This window comes from Aedes aegypti, chromosome 2 (genome assembly GCF_002204515.2).
Source record: "Aedes aegypti strain LVP_AGWG chromosome 2, AaegL5.0 Primary Assembly, whole genome shotgun sequence".
Classification (NCBI taxonomy): domain Eukaryota; kingdom Metazoa; phylum Arthropoda; class Insecta; order Diptera; family Culicidae; genus Aedes; species Aedes aegypti.
The window spans coordinates 319,235,969-319,259,809 of NC_035108.1; the positions used below are offsets into that span (position 1 = coordinate 319,235,969).

Genomic DNA, 23,841 nt, shown 5'->3' on the forward strand with positions numbered 1-23,841 from the left:
GCTAATTGACGAGTTCACGTCTACTGTTCGCGGATACGAGAACGGATTTTTTTCTGTGTAGTGGCTATGGTAAGGATAGCTGAGATGAATCTTCAGCATAAAAGAACAGCAAAGATCAATCTTTGCAGTTGCATACAAAATGGGACAGCCCAAGTAGCGCAGTTCAAAAACCTCACTTTCGTAAAGGGAATTTCTATCTAGGTAGCCGTGTGGACCCAACCCCCCAAGATCCAAGATGAGCCAGTTGTTTTTTTTCCAGAAAAGTTCAGTAGAACGAGGGTTGTTTGGCAGTAAAAAATCTGTTTAGGAATTCGTTCGCTAGTTGACGATAATAACATATTTTGCAGTTTTCTATATCTCTACTTCTTGTACTCGCATATATAGGACTGCCTATATATAGAATATGGGACTGTTATGCGAATATGGGCAGTCTAGATCCTGATGAGCTAGAAAAAAATGAGTCTTCAGCAAAATTGTTCAGCAAAACGAGGGCAGTGAGAAATCTGTTTGGGAATTCATCCGCTAGGTGGCGCTAGTAAACCATTTTCTTCAAAACTCTGTGTGGTAGCTTAAGTTGATATGATAAGAATTTATGTATGTGAAGATAAAAAAATATGATTTCATGTATTAATTTAAGTGTGTATGATTTGTCGTCAGTGTACAATATATTTGACATGAATCTTCTGAGCGTCCTTTTAAGTGACAGTTCGAGAAGTCAGTTTAGTGAAAGATTTTGTAGCGAACGGATGTGTTGATTTGCAACCAAAACATGTGCGTTCGGCTGATGGTGGAATCGGCCAAAAGTAGAGTTTGATGGTGGCTTCGGATACAACATTGGCGCAGTCGGTAGGTGATCATAGCTTAAGATCCCGATACGATAGAATATTTGAGTCTTATGCAAAGTGGTGAACTGCCCATAAAAGCATAACTGTCCCATATTGATTTTCGGTCCAATATGCACTTTCAACCCAAATAAGTACTGCAAGATGGGAATTACGGTCAAGTTTATATTTTAGCTGATCAATAGAAGCAATATGAGTTATCTGAGCGATTGTGTTCAATGAATATGGTATGTAGAAACGTACTAGAAAATTATTATTATTTGAATTATAAAACAAACATTCAAACTTTGAGTGCCATTTTCTCAATGCCTACTGATTCCATATGGGAAAACTTTCCTGCCTTTATGGGCAGTGAAGCAGATCAAGGACTATATTCTTGGTAGAATAAGGTATTTAAACAACAGCTAACGGTTTAACAATAACGTCTGTTCCGGTGAATCTAATGCATCTTTCAAACTTATCGGATCGTTCAGGTCTGACAGACTTGTAGCCAGGAAAGCTTCATGATTTAGTCCCTCCGGAGGTATTTCCTTTGTTGCACGTGTTGACCTCCTTACCGGTTCTTGAATAACATCCGGTTCTTTAACATACGAAAAGCTTTCATTCATCTGTTCTCCTGTTCCTAATAAACTCTTGAAACTATCATCACCGTTCTCGAAATCCACATAGTCATCTTGCTCGTCATTTGGATCGCAATCATTGTCTTCGAAATCTACTATGAACTCGTTATGCTTACATTTCACTTGTGCTTTCCCAAATACCTACCCAGCAAGACGCTTCAAAACAAAAAAAAATCTTCGGTGACGAAACCACGTGCGAAACCATGAGCAAAACCTATCTGACGACGCAAAATCGAACCATCCTGCTTGGGCTTCACGAAGCACTCCGAATCAGGAAAAAAAAAATCTCCAGCGACGAAAACACGCGTGAAACCGTGAGCACAATCTATCGGACGATGCAAAACCGAACTGTCCTGCTTGGGCTTCACGAAGCACTGCCTATAAGTATATGGAATCTATATAAATAAAAATGGAATGGTGTTTGTATGTCACGAAATGGCTTACGAACAGGCCAACGGATTTGAATGATTCTTTCTTAGTTTTGTTCGTCAAGGGTTCCGACGTGTTTGTGTGTATAAAAATCCCAGGATATTCACCGGGAAAGTTGAAAAAACGAGCGCGAAATAAACTGTCATTTTATATGGGACGATCAAAAGCGTTGTTCAACAGCCTACTTGATGGCAAGACGAAGTTTGCCGGGACCACTAGTTATTAATAAATATCCTAAAAACTGATCGAAGTTGCCCTGGATTACAGTACGTTATTATATATGTTTGACACAATTAGGTCTTCTTCTTTCTGGCATAACTTAACAAAACTTTTTACCATAGATATAAGATATAAAAAATTTATTGAATCGATTGAACATTTGTCTCAATTCAAACCAATCACCATGATTTAAAGATTTCTAATTTCTGATTAGCTCTACAATTCAAGCTTCAAACAATATAATGTGATGTGATAATCATGGAAAAACATAATCCAAACATCCAACATAATCTATAAGAGAACGATTTTTTGATGGACTATGTGCACTTGGTCCACTCTGACTGAACTGAAGACCACCGTTCATTGATTAGGTTCACTCTGATTGAACAATTTCTAGGAAAATAACAACACTTGGTCTGCTCTGACTGCACGGAAATTGTTGCAATTACTGACCACCCATCCAAATATGGTAAATGGTCAAAAATCAAAGTCAAATGCATCGAGTTAAGAAATGTTGTTATATGATTTTCTATTGATGGATGAGAAGAAGAATCATACGATGTCGAAAAATCTGACTAATAACTTGAATTGTCTTTCATTTCCTCGTTTTCCTCAGCGCGTTGACCACTTTTGCTGCTATGGTAATGAGCACTTGGTCCACTCTGACTGCATACTTTTATCGATTTCTATCGATCATCCAAAGTAAATTTGTTACTTATCTCTCGCAGTTTACAACATTCATCAAATCTGATCAAAGTGAAATTGAGGTAAGGTGATTTCGCATCTAATGAAAGAATAATCAAATTTTTCCGTACTTGGTCCACTCTGACTTAACGCCGACCATATATGATATGATTCTTCGATGATGTCAAAATTAAAAAGTAATGTAAATCCAAGAGCAGAACTTTTTATTATTCTACATTTTTGTCCTTTTAACCTTCAATCCTTTCAATGACTTGTCTTGTGAAGTTTTATCATTGATTTCATTATAATGCGTCACACATCATGGAAATAAACTGCTTATGATCATGCAAGGAATTGAAAAGGGTAATTCAAAGAACTTATGTGTGTAAAAGAAGAAATCACCCACTGATACGAAAGTTTTTTAATGTACAAACTACAGTCGAAGCTCGTTATAACGACAACTTTACTGCGACAAAAGCTCTCCATAACGACATTTTTTGGTTCCTTGAAGTATATTTTAGTGTTACAATCATTCTCTATAACGACTTTTCTCTATTACGACGGTCCCTTGCGATGTCGTTATAACAAGCTTCGACTGTGCCTAAGAATGAATGGTTAGCGGGGTCTAAAAAACCCTAACCGCAAACGGAGCCTGTGGAGTACCAGGGCGCCCTCTACAGTATTGTGCCCTTCCTGTGCTACCCGGAGCAATGGTGCAGGTGACCTTGTGCTTCTCCGAGACAATCGGCTTCTCTTCTTCAGTCTCAAACCTGAGGCTAAATAAGGGTGGGATTATAAGGATGTTGTAAATTAGTTTAAATTTTTCACCCTTATGGCTTCGCATTATGCGTTTTTTTTTTTTTTGTTGGGGCAGCAGGGACGAAAGTCCAGGGGCTTAACGGACCCCCCCCCCCAGGACCTCTGCGAGTTGGGGAGTTGCCCAGGATGTGGTGAAGTTCGCAGTGGGCTCTGATGAACCTTCATAAAAACCACAAAAATCCGAATGCAACTCTGTCACAGCGACCGGTGCCGCTTAAAGTACCCTAGCCCAAACTAACAGGAGTGCCAACCGGCACATCAGGATTGATACCAGTGAGATCCTGATTATGGCATACTGGTCGCGATACAAACGGACAAGGCATGGAATTACGAGTAGGAGTGCTTCGAGCACATTGGGACCAACGCCAGTACGGCCCCAATTATGTATACTGGCAGCGCACGACAAAGGACAAGTAACGGTATATGTACTGGATAATATGCTTTGAGGCTGACAGCGGCGACATTCTACTCCCTTAGTAGGGTCGGGTGACACTGGCCCGAAACGGCGAGTGGGTTAATGGCGCAGGCTGCCCCCGTCCCGTAAAACCGTGGCAGGCCTTAGAGTACGTTCCAAATCCGTCGCCTGGTTGTTCCAACTGGGCGGGAGTAGGCTCAGATGCCATTACCTGACCTGCGCCGATCTGGCTCTGAACATAGTACCTCATAAAGGACTATGTCAACCCTAGCATGGCCTCCCTGCTTGCATAGATAACCATGGGATCATAAAGGCGACTATTCCAGCGGAGATGGATAGCGGCTCTTAGGGGGACCCATAAGAGATGATCAACCAAAACAAACAACCAGCGGAATGTGAAGGAGAGGCTTCTGGACCTATCAGTAACCGGCTAAGGTTCCCGCCAAGGAAGGAGGCGACCAACTTTATTGAAAACAGTGTGGGCAAAAGCCTAGATACTGTGACGACGGCAGGCACTGGCCGCTCCAGTGCAACATGTGTGGTGACCGATGGCCCGGGACTAATCGAGGCCATGGATCGCAATAGGGAGTACCTCCCTAAAATGCAGGTAGCTGCTGAGCAACTTGATGTCATCATCGAGTATGTTAAGAGCAAAACAAATATCAGCAAAGACTTGAAAACAAGTCTACTGAAATTGCGACAATCAGTCCTAGCTGCAAAGCAGGACTACGAGAAAGCCAAGGAACAACTTGGCAAGGTAGAAGGCCAAAAAGACACTAGGTCGTGTCAGACCGAAGTGTTTTCCTTCACAGGCAACGCGAATATATCTGATGATATTATTCGATATGCGATGCGGAAGAGGGAAGCTTCCGGGGATGAATACGTGGCGAAAAGACGTATGGTTGCTAAGGGAAAAGTGACCTACGCGGCCGTCCTCCAGAGCGGAAAAGCTGGCACGAGCCAAGCACCGCGATCAAGAGGACATGGCAACAAAGGAGAGGCCAACACCAAGCCTAAGGCCAAGAAAGCCAAGAAAAAGGAGCCACGGGTTAACCGGAACCAGGCAGTGCATCCACAGGAACCACGGGCGCAAGGCAACAGCAACCCGTGGATACGAGTTGGAAATAAGAAAAAACAGAGGAAACCGAAAACGGAGCCCAAGGAGAGCGCTAAACCGAAAACAGCGAAACGTAGGAATTTAGGCGAAGCCCTCGTTATCAAAACGGAGGAAGCAAAATACGCCGAGGTTCTGAAGGCGATGCGAAGCACAGAGAAGCTATCGCCATTGGGCGCAGACGTGCGAAGCATAAGGCGAACTAGGATTGGTGAAATGATCCTAGTCTTAAAGAAGGACGCCAAGGAAAAGGGTGCAGTCTATAAGCAACTGGCACAAGAAGTACTTGGTGACGAGGTTGATGTAAGATCCCTTACTGCTGAAGCGACTCTCCAGTGTAAAAATCTGGATGAGGTCACCGATGCAGCGGAGGTCTCGGCTGCCCTCAAAGAGCAGTGTGACATCGACATAGCCAGTAAGGCCATTCACCTTAGAAAGGGCCCGCAGGGCACCCAGGTGGCGGCGATCAGGCTGCCGGTCGCAGAGGCCAACAAAGCGAAGAACTTGGGCATACTCAAGGTAGGCTGGTCGGTTTGCCGGCTGAGCATACAACAGCCTCCTGAAGTTTGCTTCAAGTGTTTCGGGAAGGGCCATAAGTCGTGGAATTGCAATGGTCCCGACAGAAGTAAGATGTGCAGAAAATGCGGCGCTGAAGGCCATAGGGCAAGCGATTGTAAGCAAATCGCTAAGTGCCTAATATGTGTCGACAGAGCAGACAACGGACACTTAACGGGCGGACCCAAATGTCCGGGCACAAGCGGAGTATCAAAGCAGCCAAAACGGAAGTAACACAGTTAAATTTAAACCACTGTGATGCAGCCCAGCAGCTGCTTTGGCAGTCAGTCTCGGAAACCAAGACTGACGTGGTGTTACTATCGGACCCATACCGCATACCAGCCAACAACGGGAACTGGGTGGCGGATAGGTCTCAACAGTTAGCAGCTATAGGGACGACAGGACGATACCCAATCCAAGAAGTAGTCTCTAGCTCAAATGACGGTTTTGCGATAGCAAAAATCAACGGCGTGTTCTATTGCAGTTGTTACGCGCCCCCAAGGTGGTCGATTGAGGAATTTTCCCACATGGTCGACAGGATGATAGCCGAACTAGCTAATCGGCAGCCAGTAGTGATAGCTGGCGACTTTAATGCATGGGCAGTGGAGTGGGGTAGCCGCTGCACCAATCAAAGAGGCCAACTATTGCTGGAATCCCTGGCCGCTTTAAATGTAGAGCTGGCAAATGTGGGTACAGTGAGTACCTTCCGCAGAAATGGTGCAGAATCGATTATCGACGTGACGTTTTGTAGTCCTAACCTTTTAGGTACCATGAACTGGCGCGTTGATGACGGTTATACTCATAGCGATCATCAATCGATTCGCTATAGTATAATACCAGGCGGGCGGAAGGCAGCGCGATGTAACTCGATCCAAGCCCGAGGATGGAAAACAGCGCGCTTCGACGGCGAAGTATTCACTGAAGCCCTGAGGCGCGAACGGAACACTCTGGACCTAAACGGTGAAGAGCTAGTTGCTGTGATATCACGAGCGTGTGATGCTTCCATGCCGAGAAAAGCCCCTCCTAGAGAGAACAGGCCGCCGGTGTATTGGTGGTGCGAATCAATTGCAAATCTTCGAGCAATCTGCCTTCGAGCTAGACGAAGAATGCAACGCGCACGCACAGAAGCACAAAGAGAGGAACGCGGTGCAGCATTCAGAGAGGCAAAGTTGGCTCTCAAAAAGGAAATCAAGAGTCGGAAACGGGCATGCTTTGAAAGCCTATGCGAGAGTGCCAATTCTAGTCCATGGGGTGACGCCTACAGAGTGGTAATGGCTAAGACCAAAGGAGCCATAGCGCCCCAAGAGAAATCGCCCGAGTTGCTGCGATCGATAATCGATGTACTTTTCCCGCACCATCCCATAAGCCCATGGCCCCCAGCGCCGTATGCGGCAGATGAAGAAGAAGAAGTGGCGAGAGTGACGAACGAAGAGCTGGCAGAAGTCGTGAAATCATTCGCGTCAAACAAGGCACCGGGACCCGATGGTATCCCGAATGTCGCCTTAAAAGCGGCAGTGAACACGGATCCGGACATGTTCAGAACCACGATGCAACGCTGCATTGATCAAGGAATCTTCCCGGATGTATGGAAGCGACAGAAATTGGTGCTACTACCAAAGGCGGGGAAACCACCAGGTGACCCGTCGGCGTATAGACCTATCTGTCTACTAGATACGACAGGCAAGTTATTGGAGAGGTTGATTCTCAACAGACTAGTACCGTATACGGAGAGTGCGGACGGCCTGTCCAACAACCAGTTTGGATTCAGAAAAGGTAAATCTACTCTGGACGCCATCCAGTCGGTCGTTCAAACAGCTGAGGTGGCAATCGAGCATAAAAGGAGCGGCATCCGTTACTGCGCGGTTGTCACTCTGGATGTGAAGAATGCGTTCAACAGCGCAAGCTGGGAAGCAATAGCACACGCGCTTCACCGCCTCAAGGTACCGGTGCAGTTGTGTAAGCTTCTAGAAAGCTATTTTGATGGTAGGATTCTACTGTATGACACAGAGGAGGGGCAGAAAAGCGTTCGAATTACCGCGGGAGTACCTCAAGGTTCAATCCTGGGCCCGCTGTTATGGAATGCGATGTACGATGACGTACTGAGGCTGCCCCTTCCGACGGGTGTTAAGATTGTTGGCTTCGCCGACGATATCACCCTAGTGGTCTATGGTGAATCGATGGAGGAAGTAGAGTTGACAGCAGCGCACTCTATTTCCCTGGTTGAGGAATGGATGAAGTCTAGGAAACTACACAGTTAAAAATAATGAGGATTACGCGTCATGTAAATTTCATTCATGCAATGTAAACACGACGTCATGTAAATTTAAGTCTAAAATCATGTAAAAATGTGTTATATGTCATGTAATCACTCAGGATCCTGCTGGATTACATGGCATATAATTGAAGTTTACATGGCATATCATGTAAATATCCATGATATTCCACGCTCCAATTATGTGCATTATATGTCTCAGAAATTTACACGTTTCGTTCGAACTGTGTAGGACTGGCCCGTCACAAGACTGAGGTGGTGGTGGTCAACAACCGCAAGTCCGAGCAACGGGCGCTTATCTCGGTAGGTGATTGCACCATAGAGTCCAAACGATCCCTTAGGCATCTTGGGGTAATGATTGATGACAAGCTGAGCTTCGCTAGCCACGTTGAATATGCCTGTAAAAGGGCATCTACGGCTATAGCGGCGCTTTCGAGGATGATGTCTAACAGCTCTGCTGTAATTGCCAGCAAACGCAAGCTGCTGGCAAGCGTGGCGCTATCCATACTAAGGTATGGAGGACCAATCTGGTCAAAAGCGCTTAGAACGAGAAGAAACCTAAAGCGGTTGGAAAGCACGTACAGGATAATGTGCTTAAGAGTAGCAAGTGCATACCGGACGGTATCTAAAGAGGCCGTGTGCATCATAGCCGGGATGACGCCCATCGGGCTCATCATCAAGGAAGATGCTCAATGCTTCAACCAAAGGGGTACCAGAGGAGTCCGCGACACGTGTAAAGAGGAAACGCTCAGAAGCTGGCAGCAGGAATGGGATAACTCCACTAAGGGTAGATGGACCCATCGGCTAATACCAAATGTGTCAGATTGGTATGGTAGAAGCCATGGGGAAGTGAACTTCCACCTGACGCAGTTTCTGTCAGGACATGGTTGCTATAGACAGTACCTGCATAGGTTCGGGCACTCAGAATCTCCTGCGTGCCCCAATTGTGCAGGTGTAGAGGAAACAGCGGAGCATGTCGTGTTCGATTGCCCCCGTTTCATTGTTGTGAGAGGTCGCATGCTCACTACATGCGGAGGGGACACGTCCCCCGACAATATTATAGAGAGAATGTGTGCGGATGCCGAGTGTTGGAATGCAGTAACTACGGCTGTCACTCACATTATGTTAGAATTGCAGCGTCTATGGCGCGCCGACCAAGAGTTGGCTGCAGAGGATTAGCCCTGCCGAGGCTGGTCCCTTGTAACATTGTTTAAGTCGGCTAGGAGAAGCAGTTTGCCTAGGCTACTTCTGCTACACGTGTTGTGCTATATGCACTGGTCCCTTCCCGAAGATATACCGTAAGGTGGTTCCGGGGAGATGAGGGTCTGAGTCCAAGGGTCATGTCGATGCACTGTTCACCACTTGAGCAATTCTAAATGAATTGCTCATGCACAGTGCATAGGCTGGTTTTAGCGGGTCGTCGTTGGTGCGTCATCCCCGCATTCCCTGAGTTATCTTCTCAGGGGATCTGTTTGCAGATTTCCCCCTTGTAAAAAACAAAAAAAAAAAAAAAAAAAGCTTCGACTGTATTCAAAAATTAGGGCATGGAAAAAGTTGATGACTTTATTTCGATGTTTTGTTTATGGCTGAACATTTTGTAATAAAGTTTCTCTCGATTAACCCCACAGCTTGATCATGTATCAAATTACATGTCGCCCATCACATTTCATGTACTCGCTCTTGCATTTTTATTTCATACTCCTCCTTATAATTGAAGGGTGTTACACGCATCGTGGGAAAAAATATACGATTTTTTCCTGTATCACATCTGAGTGACACATCGGAAAACAATCATATTTCGGTGGATACCGTTATAAAACAGAACAGAACAGAACATATACCGAATGGAGCCCAATTTTGAGTGCATCGTTCAGCTGTAAATTAACTATTTATTGACTTGCTCTTTTAGCAACGCACATGTTCAGTGGAATTACGCAGATAAAAAATGTAATACTTTTAGGAATGTGAAATTCGTTGAAACGTAGTGTTTGTTTATTCTTTCCAAACAGTATATTTTGCTACTGGAATTAGATATGACTGTTAAGAAATCAAAGAGATAAATTTGAACTACTTTGGGCCTTCCCTAGCTTTATGATAAGGTTATGAAGTTGTCTGGGTTCGATTCCCAGACGGACCATGATCATAATAATATATCTTGGAGCTGTTTAGTGGAATACCAATAAATGAATAAAAACCGAAATATTATAACATTTAATTTCTCTGAAGTTTGTATCCATTGGCATGATCGTTACGTAATGGAAATTTCTTCGATTTCCTTGGTCACAGATAATCATGGTGAGAAGGAAAAATGATTACACTAGATAAAAAAACTCCAATATATCCACTTTCACAGTAGTGATTATGGAACAATAATTTGAGAAGCACGCTCTTCCTAAGTGAAGCTATAATGTAAGGAAGAAAAAGAAAATGCTTACTCACACCTCTTTATCTTTTTTGAGAAAAAAAAACTCAAACACTTGGAGTTGAACCACTTAGGGATGCAAGAGCAGTGTCACGAGTAGTACTGACAATCTCAAGCATCCGTGCCCACTTCTTCTCAAAGCCACTTGTTGGATAAGTGAATGTGTGACTCAACCTGCCGACCTGCCACTTGCATCCCATTTACCAACACTGGTTCAAATTCTTCACTCTCGGTGGCCCTTTTCCTTCCATTGAATTTCTTTTCGGCACCCACCCAAGTCAGTCATTCACCCACACACTTTTCACTGCACATGAAGATTTTCCTCGTGCAAATTTAAGCTCGCCGTTCGGTCCGGAACGTCCTTTCAAGATGACGAATTTCATAGCTGGAATAGATCATTCCCTTGTTTCCCCTTTGCTTCTGTTCGACGGAAACCACATTCTTTGACAAATTCCAACACGAACCGCTCCGCAAAGGACCAATCTGCTACGCCAATCTTCCCATAAAAGGGATGGGAGGTTCAGGACGCGTACAAAAATGTCTATTAGATTGCAAATCAGGTTAAGAATTGCATTCATATGCAAACTCCTTCCGGCCGCATTTGTTGGTACTCGCTTCTATGCTCCCGGGCCCGAAAGAACGTCGTCGTTGCGCGTACTCAATCATTTTTCTCGTTCAGCTTAAAAGGATTTTCCCCCTATTGCTCGAGCGTGTGGAGGAAAGTGATTTCTTTTGAGCCTTGCAGGTTAAAAATTTATTATTCCATTCTTGCTGACGAAGGCGAACCAATTTTTAGTTTCCGCTTGCTTGATAGAAGCTGTAGTGCTTCATGCAGCGGAAGCATTAATAGTGAAAGAAGATTGAATTTATTTCGGTACTAAAAGGATATTGTCCTTCGCGTTGCTTTTTCGATTTGACATTGTCTGGCGTGAAAATGTGACGGAATTTCAGGAATTTTCATTAGTGAGGGACGTTTCTTTGGAGTGTGCTAGTGGCAAAATACGGTGAACGTGATTACTCTTTTCGTTTTTTTCTTCATAGAATATGAGACTTGAGTATCTTAATCGAAAAACGATTGAATATTGGTTATTTCTTGTCAATCTTGGAATTTTTCCATTTGTCAGGGATATATGTCAACTGAAAAAATTTGTTAAATATATCAACTAAAAATGATAATCTACTCTCTGAAAGTTTCTTGATGAGGATGTAGAAAATTCCATCATAGCTAATGGCTTTCATATTTTTTGAGTTTTTAATAAGAGTCCGGGGTCCAATGGAGAAGGCTTAGTTCTGTTTGATCCTTCGACCTTGACGCTTGCTTTATAATAATAGCTAATAACTAATCGGGTTATCATTGTTTATTTTCCTTAACGGTGAAAAATGTCCTGGGAAACTTATTCCATTTCAAAAAATCTCAGAGTTTGGAGAAAATTTGATTCCGATTTGACAAAAAAAAAAAATGTTTCTGTGACGCTTTTATCTTCAGTTATGATTTTCGAACGAAAAGACTTATACGAGAAATCTGGGCATTTTTCACAAAACTATAACCAAACGCAGGAATTAAAAAGTAGTACATCTTAAAAATTTCAGTGAATGAAATTTATAAAATTCTGTTCTCAAAAATATTTCTTTGAAAATCTTACACGAGTTGGAACATAGTTTTCCCGGCTTTTCTTTACGATTTTTCTAAACGGTGGAAAATTTTATGATTTTTCAAAGTAAGTAGTGTCAGAGGAAACTTATGAAATTACCTTCTCAAAAATATTTTTTTGAAAATTTTCCACGATTTGAAGCACAGTTTTTCCGGATTTTCTTTACAAATTTTCTCAACGGTAGAAAATTTTGTGGAAAATTTTTTCCAGTTAATTTTTTTTATTCCTGAGAAAATTTGCTTTCATTTGCAAAAAAAAAACTTTGTTCTATGATGCTTCGTTCTTAAGTTTTGATTTTTCAAAGTAAGTAGTGTCAGGGGAAAACAAAAAAAACCAACTGAGTTTTCCGGGAAAATAGGCGACCCTGAATTTTACTCAATATTCTTATATTCATATATTGATGAGCTCTGCCTGTAGAAAAAGTTTCATGAAAATCTAACACCTTTCGGCCCAAACCCGTACGGAAATAAAAAAAAAAATCCCCAGGACTGAGAATCGCTTCCAGTCTTCAAAGATCATCATTGCTGCACAGATATTTTGAAAAGCATGCTTTGAAAATATCAATGCTTCGCATAGGATTCGCGCCTTTTCAATTCAATTGCTCCTGTGCTCACTTGATCGAAAATAATGCATCATTGATTCAAATCATTTCACCGCAAACTGCATACTCTAGACCTCGGATTGCCAGCCTCGGTAAGCATAAAAATAACCCCTTTCAAAAATGCGGTTTTCAGCGAGCTTTCATTTGGAACTTCTTGAAACCTATCTCAAACCTATCTAAAGGGCAACGTAAACAGTATAGTAAATAAATAAAAGTGTTGTAGTCTAATGTATTTACCTTTGGTATAAATTTATAATTTATATTAGTAATATCATTCGTTTGAAGATTAGTTCTTTCTACGAAAAAAAAAAACAGTTTGATGTAAAAGGTCACTTATATTTTCGCTAGTTGAGGTCATTTATGTCGTCGGTATTCTGCTAGTACTGCAGTATTAGCTTATTATCACATAACTCAGAAACATATTTCCTATTGGCAAGAGACAATTTATAGTGGGAATTCGCTCGCTGGGGGTTCACTACATGCAATGACTCAATGGTTGGAAAAGAAAAGATGTCAAACTGCGCATTGAAGTATCCCTTTATAGAACAAATGTACGCACATATTTCGTGAGGATTTGCGCTCCAGATGCGTTAGCCTGGAACATTTTCACCAGCTGTTAGTCGCTCCAACTAACGGGTCGGATTTGATTGATGGAAGGCAGTCGTGTTCCAACCAGCGAATCCCCGCTGTATATGTTTAAAAACATTGCAGATCAGACTGTCAATAATTTTAATTGCTTTGGTTTGGCACCCAGTCTTATGGAATCAGAAGAAATACATAGCGCCGATTCATCAACTGGATAGGTACTAACGAGCACTTTTTGACCTTGCAATGAAAAGAAAACATTCTTGGTTGCTAAGCCTACCAACAATGTTTGTTATCTTCCTGCAGCCTAGTGCACTAAGTCGAAGGAGTCACAAATGATTCAAATAAATGATGCAGTATTTTCATCGAAATGATTGGAGCAAATCAAAGCCTTGTTGGATTGGAAAATAAGGATCGTGCATTCTCTTTCTCCTTGTTTTATGCAACAAAGCAACGAAATGCAAAGGCAATTTTGAAGACTGATCGCTTCATGGGATATTTAAAATGTAACAGGGACAAGCTCAGAATCAAAATCAGCACGAGTTGGCTACAAAGGTGACTAGAGTCGGCAGAAGGGTTTATAGAAAAGGAAAAACATGCATGGCTATCAGGGTATTGAATTGAAAAATATCATGAATATCACTCATTAAACTAAATTCTGCCGTTGGAATAACTTTGCCAGTAACCAAAAAATGTACTTACTGCAAGACAATTTTCGCAAGTCAGTTTGGAGCAAATTAACTTGCTGCACAGAGCATTGAAAGGCAAATTGGCAGTTATGAAAGTATATTTATCAAGCTGTGTTTCAACAGAAACACCTAAAGTATCAAAAACTTTAGTTTCAAATGACTTAAAAAGTTGTGTTTTATACGCTTATGAATGATGATTGCAACTCCTCCACATGTCCCATCAAGTCGATTATTACTATACAGCCATTCCATGAAAAGCCGATCTAGTGGGTCACCGAATTCCGTGAAAATTTGCTATTTTGTTCCTTATCCGAAATAAGGATACACGTATTTTTGCATTTTTTGATTAGGGTGACCATTTCCAAAATAGGGTGACCAGAAAAATCGCGATTTTGCAAATTTTTTATTTTTGAAATAATTATAACTTTTGAACCGTTAAACCGATTTTCAATCTTTTTGGACGAAATGAAGGCAAGAGATTTTGACTTTTCAGGAAAAATATAAAATTTCACAAAAAAATGTGTTTTTTACATGGAAAAACTCAATAGTTTCCGTTTTTATGTGTTTTGAAGGCCTCGGGACCAAAGGGGCTATTGGTGTTCTCATTTTTTCTTGAAAGTTCAGAAAATTTTACGTTTACTGTAAAATTTTCAGCGATGAATGTTTTTTAGTTTTTGAGATATATTTTTTTGAAAATAAAAAATCAGTCATTTTTCATCGGCACACACTGTAGATCTCAGCGCATTAAATTTTTAATGTTAAATAAAAAATAATAACTTTTGAACAGCTCAACGGATTTCCAATCTTTTTTTATGGAATGATGCTTAACCCTCTTATACCCAAATTTTTATTGATATTTAGTTATCTTAAATCGTTCTAAACACGTTTTGGGCAATGATTTATTTTTATTCGCAAATCTATGAATTTTATAATTTTTATTTTTGAACATCCCTATCCTTTATCATTTTTTCTTGAAGCCTCTTCTAGTTACTGATTTTTGGCAATAACAAAAATTCAAGTTTTTACGGTATTTTTAAAAATAATAAATTTTAAATATTTTTCTGAACATATTTTTATTTTCCGTGTAATTAACGGAAAAAAACAGGTTTGAAATTATTTTAATAACATTAAGCTCTTCTTCTGTTATAAATTTATAGTAGAAAAATAAAAAAGGTACGATTTTTTATATTACACGTTAAATAAACTCCAGCCATTTGTAGGTTATATAAGAATACAATTTTACAAACAATTTTCAAAAATACAAAAAAGTTTCAAAAGTCATAAAAAACTTTTCTCATATGCGTGTTATGAGTCAAGGTTTAAGCCAAAAATAAAATCATTTTGATTTACAAGCTACGAAAAAATACACAAAATTCAAAGTGTACCCCGTCTAAAGGCGGGGTTGGGTATTAGAGGGTTAAGATTTCAACTTTTCACCTGTTTTGGAAGTGGTCACTCTAATCAAAAAATCCAAAAATACGTGTATCCTTATTTCGGATAAGGAACAAAATAGCAAATTTTCACGGAATTCGGTGACCCACTAGATCGGTTTTTCATGCAATGGCTGTATAAACAAAAAGGTTTGGATCTCTTTTGAGTTTGGATCAGGTCTCAAATTAGTTTCAGTGATAATTGCTATACGTATGTTATTAGCTGTAAGAAAATTAAACAGCTCTTTATCTTTTCCATTCAAAGAACGAGCATTCTAATTCAAAATATTTAAATTATTATATGGATCCATTAAAAAACGTTATCCAATAAACATTTGACAAGTAATGTTTACACCAACTTGGACTGCTTCAGTCATAGTAGTGTTTTTGAACATTGCATCAATTATTTGATTCAATTGTTCAGTTAGAAAAATAAAATCAGAAGGAGACATATCACTTGAAGTAGGTACATTGTCTGATGATTTTCCTTAAGGATTTTTCAGGTAGACAAAGAGGCGGAATAAAAGTTTCCTGTGGCGGTTTTTTAAGAATTAAAACAATTAGAAACAATACTCGTAGTATAAAAAGAGGAGGAGATTAAATTACCTGCCACGTTATCGGCATAGGATTTACCTTGAGTAGATCGATACGAAATTAAAAGATCCGTACGGCTACCTGACGGAAAAAAATAGTTTGCTAATGAGCATGATTATAATCTTCCTGATGGGTAAGATTCTTAATCAAGCGATCGTTAACTGAAAAATGAACATTGTTGGATACTCTACCAGAGGAATTCAGAAAACAAAAAACATGACCGTTCATCTGCCTGGCGCGAGCCTCGACTACTCGTCTATGCGAAGGACAATCCCAAAAGTTTGACTTATGATAGCCCCCGCAATTCGCGCATACAAACTTTGTGGTTCCATCCTTCACAAGACAGACGTCCTCAGCGTGAGAAGAACCTTTGCAAATCATGCATTTAGCATACCGTTTTGATTCATATTACGGACACTTAAGGCCTCAGTGAAGTATAACCCAGCTTGGACCATACAAAATAAATCATTCTGTATGATTTTTTAACGTTATCGAGCGTCGGAAGCCCTTAACTTTCGGATGGTGGGTAAAGAATACGCGTCCGCAACTTGAATAATTTTAAATAAATCAAAACGTGTGGCCTTTTCATGATTCTTATTCCGGACGCTCCCTCACTTTTGCCTCATATTCCGGACAATTTGATTCGAATTACGGACAGCTCATGACAATCATCAATGGAACAGTCAAATCATCAATTGAAACCGTTCAACCACTTAAGAAACGTCTAAGGTAGTTGGGCATTATAAATTTGCAATGATATTTATGGAAAAAACCTAATAAAACGAGCCTCGAAAATGAGAACTTGTGGACGGCGAAAATTGAAACATTTCGTGTGAAATGCTTCCCATACAAACGAGAGTGTCCGGAATTTGAAGCTGTCCGTAATATGAATCAAAACGGTACATGCGGCAATGTTTTGTGCCATGACTCCACTTTTGGTACCGACGGCCACTGGAGTTTCCTTCAGGTTTCTAGACATGTTCTCATGGCATACGGACATCGAACATAAGTCATGCTTTTACTGAAGCTCTAAGACGATTTCCATCCAGAATGAGTCGAAAAACATAAAAATCGTGCTTGACAGACTTCAATTTGGATTAAATTTTGAACATGTTTTTGATATGTGTATGATACAATAAGTGTTTTCCATAGAAAAATTGATCATTTTGACTCAAGTACAACTTTTAAAAATGGCCTTTAAATTTTGGCATGCACCTTATTTGAAAAGTTCCAATCCCGAAACTGTTGATTTTAGAGAAAAAAGATCTATGAAGAAGTTGTAGTGAACTGTTTGCACTATAAGAAAAATTTATACACTCTAAAAATATTTCATTTATTTTCATAAAAAAATCAAAAATAATACTTGAATTTTAAATTACACAAAAACCCAATTTTAAATATATTTTAAATTTTTACCGATTTCAAAATTTTAATTTTTTGTCAAAATAATTTCTCTAGAAGTAGCCATTTTTGAATTATATCAAGTTAAATGCAAAAATATTATTTAAATATTAAAATAGATCATTTCAATTAGTTATTCGCAATTCTTCATCAAGGAAAATAAGAAAGTGGAAAGAAATATGGTATTTAATCTTAAAATCATATTATTATTAATTAAGAAACGCGAATAAATAATGAAAATGGCCTATTTTAATATTAATATAATATTTTTAGCATTAAAATCGATATAATTCGAAAATGACTACTTCTAGAGATATTATACATATAATCATTATGGATCAGAACTATTTCAAGATTCTTATTGTATAATCAGAACGTATTTATTTTGACAAAAAAAAAAAAACAAAATTGTAAAAATCGGACAAAAGTTGATCCTAGAAAAACTTTTTTATTAATAATTTCTTCATCATGAAACTTTGTTCCAAACATCTGTTTACTATTAAGATTATGTGTGTGTGTGTGTGTGTGTGTGTTTTTTTTTTTTTTTTTCATGCAACTAGGAGTTTAAAAATCTTCATAGACTGGCCTGTATATGTTCATGCTCATGCCAGTGTAATTTTTGGCGCGGTGTGGGATCCACTTAGTGCCTTCCCCACTAAAAACACTCTCCTAGGTTTAGTACCATCACCATCACCCTCCGGAACTACCTTCCGGTATTACTTCGAAGGGGAGGACAACGTGCTGAGCGCACCACTTCAATTTGTTATTCTACATGCTGAGCCCTTCGGCTCCTGAGCCCTTTGGCTCCTGAGCCCTTCGACTCCTGTTAGCAGTTTTAAAACCGTTCAACGACGTGCCTCATGCTGAGCCCTTCGGCTCCACTCGTTAGTAATTTGTTAATACCTATTTTCGCCCTTTGGCGACCCGTCAATTTGTTAGTACCTACATGCAACATTCTGAGCCCTTCGGCTCCAGTTTGTGCACCACTCTGAGCTCATACAAAGCCCGCACTCGTAGGTTACGGCGACCATCTCCTTTCCATAGTTCAGCTGGTAAGATGCCGAGGTCGGTCCAACGATTCCGGTTGAGCATAACTTCCGGTTCGTAGGCGCCCCGACTAATCAATACCAGCGTTCCGACGTATTCTACTCGACCAGTCCCCGACGGTGGACCTAATCTACACCGACGGAGAGTTCCCCGGCGGTGGAATTTCTCCCGACACCGATTCTTCTACTTCTACGATACGAGCCGACCGGAGGGGTGCCGAAGTCAGTCCAGCGATTCCGGTGGAGCCTAGCTTCCGGTTCACTGGTGCCCCGACGACCCTCAACCGTCGCTATGACACGTCTACTCACCTAGTCCCCGGCGGTGAACCTAGCCTACACCGACGAAGAATTCCCCGGCGATGGAAGTTCTTCCGATACCGATTCTTCTTCTGCTGCTGCTACTGCTGCTCTTCAATTTTTTACGGGCCGACCGGTAGGGTGCCGGAGTCAGTCCAGCGATTCCGGTGGAGGCTAACTTCCGGTTCACTGGTGCTCCTACGACCCGGGACCGGTGCTACGTCGCGTCTACTCAGCTAGTCCCCGGCGGTGGATCTAGCCTACTCCGGCGGAGAGTTCCCCGGCAAAGGAATATCTCCCGGAACCGAGCAGTATCACTTTCCCTTCGTCCGCTCTTTTAGAGTGTCGAAAACAGTCCGGCGCCCTTCTTCGTTCGGCAGGGCTGCCTACGTCATCTGACGCTGCTCCTCTCGCCATGTCCGCTGTAGTGTTGACATAATCTGAACAACAGATCGGTTCACCGCGTTCCACTTATCTTCATTACTACACATCTTTAGGACGATATTTTCCACGTTCACGTCGTCTCCGACGATGGCAGTCATTTCGCTTCGCTGCTGTGCAAACCGTGGGCAAGTAAAGACTACGTGCTCTGGTGTTTCTTCTATGTCTCGGCATTCAGGGCACAACGGTGACCTTGCGTGACCGAACCTGTGCAAGTACTGCTTAAAGCAGCCATGACCAGACAGGAATTGCGTCAGTTGAAAATTAATCTCGCCGTGCGCTCTAGTGGTCCATATCGACACGTTTGGAATCAGTCGGTAAGTCCACCTGCCCTTCTCTGCGTTGTTCCATTGCTGCTGCCATTTACTAAGCGTGTTGGCTCTCGCTCTGTTCCGGCCTCTCCCTGTGGCTCGATCCCTGTAGCACTCGCTATCCTCCTCCAGTAGAAGGCAGATAGGAATCATTCCGGCTATTACGTGCACGGCGTGCGATGATATCGTTCGATACGCACTCGCTACACGCATTGCCATCAGCCTAAACGTACGGTTCAACTGGGCACGATTTCGTCCTGTCTTCAGTGCCGCCGACCACGCTGGAGCTGCATACCGGATGATCGACGTTGACACGCTCGCCAGTAGCCTCCTCTTGCTACTGGAAATCGCAGAATTGTTAGGCATAATTCGGGATAAGGCCGATATCACCTTTGTCGCCTTATTGCAGACGTGTGTGTGTGTGTGTGTGTGTGTGTGTGTGTGTGTGTGTGTGTGTGTGTGTGTGTGTGTGTGTGTGTGTGTGTGTGTGTGTGTGTGTGTGTGTGTGTGTGATACAATCCACCTCCCACGGGCCGGCAGTGCTTTTGTGGAAGAAAATTGTATGCATGTATTTAATGATACCCTTCGATATCTTTATATCTGCAGACAATTTTAGCCCAGGAGATGAAAGGTGATAGCTCTACTGAAATTCCAACGACCCATTTCAAGAATGGCAGTAAATACACACACATTCTGAGGTCATTTTCATTTACAGTAAGCCCCGCATAAAAACATCCAGATATCAAATGGATATATGCAATGTTTTTACACTTCCCGAATCGAAAATTATATTTTCGACCCTGGCACGTATTTAGTTTGAATTGGTAACAAGTGAGTAAAGTAAACAATAATAAAGAACGATTTTACCAGGATGTAAAGCAGTTTTTCTCCGTCGCCGCACTGGGGTTTCCGTAAAATACTATACACTTTTTCACTGCACTCCACGCGTAACACGTTCGATCCTGACCGCATCACCCGCCCCGCAGGAGCAAGCGTCGCAGTCAAAGGATCACACACTACTCATCTGTTTACTATTAAAATTTTATATAGTGAAAATAGAAAAAAAAATAAAAATGGGGTTTTTGTGTAATTGAAAATTTGAGTGTTATTTTTAATTTTTTCATGATGTGTATTTTTTTCTTGTGGGCCAAACGGTTCACTACAACTTCTTCATAGAACATTTTTCTCTAAAATCAACAGTTTCGGAATTAGAATTTTCCAAATAAGTTGCATGCAAAAAATGTATAAGCCTTTTTCAAAAGTTTTTCTTGATTCAGAATGATCGATTTTTCTATGGAATACACTTCTAGAAAGATTCACGAATTAGGCGAAACTGACAAAATGTACACAATTTAAGAAACAATAGCGTTGAAATTGTAGCTTGATTGTCTATTCACTGCACTTGAATTTTTCCCTTATAGATAATTTAACTATTCAAAAAAACGCATATTTGTAGAAGACGAAACTTCACCTCATGCAAAACCACACACTGTATTGATTACGCCTGTGTTTTTGTTTATCAAAGTGATGGGCGCATCTGAAATCACTGCAAACAAAAAATAAACAAGGCGTACATGGCGGGAGTAATTGAAGCCAGAATGTAAACAGAACAGAAAGTAATAGGCGCCACTGAAAATAATATCGATTACAGGCTTATAACATTGGGCGATACTGGCATTCTTGAGTGCGTTTAAGGCGAAACCTTGTAATATTTTTTTATTACGAAATAGCTAGGGAAATTGTAGGAGATGTGTGTGGTATTGATGAGGATTTTGAAACTAGGTTTATGAAGTGTGTATTAAAGTGAAAAGATTAAAGTTTTAATATATTTTCTCCAATTGGGATTAAAAATTGTACAGAAAAATTTCATTGGTTATTTTCTCATTGTTATTGATTTGTCAGATAGGCCCTTATCGCAAATCCCTCTCGACTTATTGTATCATACCAAATACATGTGCAAAATTTACTGCGAATCGAAGATGGTCGAGTTCTGCGACTGAGAATGAGAATACATGAGAAAGTCCTTTCCGAAGAATGTTGAGGAAATCTACTGTTTCCATGCATTCTTATGATATTTTCAGTTGATTTTACCGCTCAACTAAAAAAATATAATAATTCTTGGAAAACTGGCTTGTTATTGACTCCCATACAATTTGTCTAGAATGTTTTTGCCACTGACACTTCTTTGCCTCTCACCCTTTTTTCATGCTAGTAGTTACCACAAGACTAAGAAAACTTTTCATATTTACAAGGTTGGTAGTGACTGAGTACCTTTAAAATAAGAAATGAGAGACCTCTTGCTACAAAAGGAGACCTTAAAGCAACCAAAAAAAGGCCTAAAAAAGATCAAACAGGGACCATGAAAACAAAACGAAACCTAATTAGAGCCAGAAGATACGAGTATGGGTCTTCATAGCATAATAGCATACATTTCTTTAAGATCTAAAACTTTATTTCTAGAACTTATCGCGACAATATGACAAGTATTTCTCTAGGAATTGATCAGAAATTTATTCAGGTATTTACCTTAATAATCAGTTTTTTTTTCGTAAATTTCTAAAGGAGTTTATTTAATAATTATTTCCCGAGCAATTCTCCACGAATTTTCTTAGGGAATTTCTCCAAGAATTTTGTTAAGGAAACCTCAAGAATGCAAACTTGAATTTGAATCATTTATCATCTGAATTCCTGAACATATGAGAGGTTTTTAAAGAAAGTTTAAATTCCCCAAAGATTTTATCCAGCGATTCATCCATCGACGGGGCATCCTTCAAGATTCCCGGTCATAACATCATCTAAAGTTCAATCAATAACTTCTCCATAAATTTCTAGGGATTTTCTACAATATTGTGTTTCAGGATTTACCTAAGATTCCAAGTAGGGATTTTTCTGTAGATACCTTAAGCAATTGATTCAGAGATTCCTTCTAATGTTTCTACAAAAATCCTCCAGTAATTTTTTGAGAATTTCTCATGTAAGTCTTGGAAGTTTTTTTTTCAGTCAGTCTTTCAGAAATGCCTCAAGGGAAACGCCAGAGAAATTTGTCTGGAAAATAAATAAATCCGTAATGTATTTCAAAAAAAATCGTAGAGTATCCTCTGATAAAACTTGTGTAAGTTTAATAGTCACTCCTAATGAACAAGGATCGCTGAAAAAACTCCTGAACTCTTGAAGGAATTTTGAATTTCATGGAGAAAAAGTGGATTATAGTTGTATATTCTTGCTTCTATCTTCCACTCTTAATTTGTTATCCTCAAACTATTCGTTCATAGCAAACCCTAGAACCAAAGACGGACAAAAAACCGTTTCCTTATGCTTCCATTCTTCCATAATCATAGCACGCCTTTTCTTACGCTTGATAGAAACTCCTCTGGAATGCAAAGAGGAGGCAATTTTGCAGTTTTTTTTTTTTTTTTGAGGAGAAAAAACTGAACTCATAATTTTCAACACAGATCCTCAAGCGTTTCGAGTGAGAGTGCAAAAAATGAGAGGATTTTTCAGGTATTCTCTTGTTGCGATGCTCACCACCACTCACACTTCACACTTCTGCCGCCCGAACAAGATAGTCCTCAGAGAGTTGTAAGAGCACCTTTTTTTGATGGAATTTTACTCTGTTGTGTTTTGTGCTGCATCTTCCTCGCTCATTTTTTGTTGCCTCTCTGCTTAGCATTTTTTCGCTCTCTCGCAAAGAAGCAAAGGCAGCACGCTGCTCTAGAGTATTTTACCGAACTCTAATGATGTTGAGGAGCATTATTAAGCCTGGCTGTGAGTAAACCTCTCTGCCATTCCTTTCCCTCAATACATACACTCCCGCATAAACTGGCGTAGATGCAGTCGGATTCCACGGTCTAAAGTGGGCCAGTATAAGTGCAACATCAATTCCTCCTCTTCCTCAATGGTCTGCATTCTGACGTGGCAGGCGCCATTGTTGCCTAAAAATAGAAAATCACCAGCACTTATACACTAAGGGTGCCTGTTAGTCCCAAGTATTCATCTGGTTGGTTCCTTGTGTAAGTGCAACATTAACCATTTCATCAGCATTCTGGAGAAACGTGTTTTTCTCCGGAGGACTCTGTCCCTCTTTTTTCGAAGAAAGTTGTGAATTCAGAGATTCACCTTTCCTTTTGTTCGTGGTTGCAACCATGTTCAGTGAATACACGAAAGAATACGTGACCTCCTAAGAGTTTTTTTTTTTCTAAGACGATGTTCAAGAAAGACTTCCTTTAGGGTTTTCGAAAAAATCAAAGGCACAGGTCCAAGCAAGGATCGAAAAGGGATCAATGGTAGATACTGAAAAAAAAAACTGTTTTGTAAGCACTAAAAGTATTGTTTTATTGCTTTTGGTAGTTTTAAGAACTTTCAAGAGCAGAAAGAAGTTGATTTTTCTATCTATTCTAACGATT

At 40.5% G+C, this 23,841-nt stretch overlaps 1 protein-coding gene across 1 annotated transcript in view; it reads left to right on the forward strand.

The window, feature by feature from the left end:
- LOC5568887 (netrin receptor unc-5) overlaps nucleotides 1-23,841 on the forward strand; it is a 472,574-nt gene that overhangs the window by 344,952 nt on the left and 103,781 nt on the right. The gene's annotated exons all lie outside the window — the stretch shown is intronic.